At 45.3% G+C, this 1,853-nt stretch overlaps 1 long non-coding RNA gene across 1 annotated transcript; it reads left to right on the top strand.

The window, feature by feature from the left end:
- Positions 1-215: 215 nt before the first annotated feature.
- On the top strand, positions 216-1,122 carry LOC308169724. Its single transcript, XR_013937769.1, has 3 exons — positions 216-340; positions 460-575; positions 686-1,122. It is a non-coding gene; the product is annotated as an uncharacterized lncRNA (long non-coding RNA).
- The last annotated feature ends 731 nt before the right edge of the window (positions 1,123-1,853 follow it).

Genomic DNA, 1,853 nt, shown 5'->3' with positions numbered 1-1,853 from the left:
CTGGCCTGTTTAAATAGCTTGCTAAGTTGTGTAGCACTAGCTGACTAGCTACTACTATTTGAGAATATGACGTGTTATTAGAGCAAACATTACTTTGTGCATATTTGCCAGCTGACATTTTTAGCTCTAATAGGCTATATTGTGCTCCTCTCCCTCCCATCTTCCCAATAATAGATGAATGATAGGACTGGGTTCAGGGAGCTGCTACGGATGACAGAAGATGAGTTTGATTACCTGCTGGGGAAGGTTGTTTGCCTCATCACAAAGCAGGACACCAAAATGAGAAGGGCAATTACTGCAAGAGAGCGTCTGTCTTTGACCCTTCGATTTTTGGCAACCGGTGGGTAGGCCTATATCATAACAATTTCACATTATCATGTTATAATACTGTAGCATATTATAGCCTACATTTCAAATGTGTGCATTATATGTTGGCTGAACTTGTATTTTCTCATGAAGGTGAAACCTTCAAATCACTCAGCTTCCAATACCGAATTGGGAGCAGCACTGTGTCCAGCATTGTTGTGGAGACCTGCGAAGCCCTGCATCTGGTCTTGAAGGAAGATTTCCTGACGGTAGGCTTTGGTCACCACAGAGCACTACAGACATAACCCGGTGTTCTAAATCCTACAATACAAACCTGTTTTTCAGTTCAATCTAATATTCTCCTCCCTTTTATCCTCAGACACCAGCATCGGAAGCTGAATGGCGAGCAATTGCCAAAGATTTTGAAGATAAATGGCAGTTTCCGCACTGCCTTGGTGCCCTCGACGGCAAGCACACATACAACCCCCAACGAGCAGTGGTAGTATATATTACAACTACAAATCAAGGTTCTCTGTCCTCATGATGGCTGCCGTGGATGCAAACTATAAGTTCATCTATGCCAACGTGGGCGCCCAGGGCAGGGTCTCTGATGCTGGACTGTTTGCCCACTCTGACCTCAGAAAAGCAATGGACCAGAGCCTCCTAAATGTTCCGCCTCCTGAGCCACTGCCCAACTCCAGTGCTGTAGTTCCCTACATGTTTGTGGGGGATGAGGCATACCCTCTACCTCTACGGACGGACCTGATGAAGCCCTATCCATTTCGACAGATGGACCACGACCAACGCATTTTCAATTACCGCCTCTCAAGGGCGCGGAGAGTGGTCGAAAATGCCTTTGGCATCCTGGCTAACAGGTTGAGGGTGTTTAGGTCCACCATCTGCCTTGAACCGGAGAAGGTTACAAAGATAACCATGGCCTCTCTCTGCATACACAACTATCTCCGAGAGTGCAGGTCTGAGGCATACATGCCACCAGCCTTTGCAGACTGGGTGGATGCGGACCACAGGGTCATCGAGGGAGGCTGGAGGAGACATGGATCAGGAAATCTGCAGCCAGTGGAGCCTGGAAGGGGACGCAACCCCACAATCAGTGCAAAAGAACAACGCAACCTGCTTAAGGATGATTTAGCTTCGCCTGCGGGTGAGGTTCCATGGCAGGAGGAACACATTTAAGCCAAGGACACTGTTTAGTTTTAGGCCTATTGGGAGGCAACCATGTGTAAATAAATGGCCTAATGTCTCACAATGTGGAATCTGAACAATCAAAGAATGTGTGATGACAATTTATACTTACTTTTTTCAATAAAGTGCAAAGGCTTTTTTCTCATTGACATTTTATTGTACAGATGTTTCTTTCAAAACTCAAAACATACCTGAATAAAAAATGGCACAGCAACAAAACTGGCATAAATCAAGGTCAACATTCTTGTGTATCTTCAAAAGCAGTTTCACTCATCAATAACACGGTGAACCTGAATACAACATGGCACAGCCATAAAACTGGCATAAAACAAGGTCAACATTTC

The sequence above is a fragment of the Nansenia antarctica genome (genome assembly GCF_963989245.1).
Source record: "Nansenia antarctica genome assembly, chromosome: 13".
Taxonomy (NCBI): domain Eukaryota; kingdom Metazoa; phylum Chordata; class Actinopteri; order Argentiniformes; family Microstomatidae; genus Nansenia; species Nansenia antarctica.
This window is presented reverse-complemented; position numbering and strand designations above follow the sequence as displayed.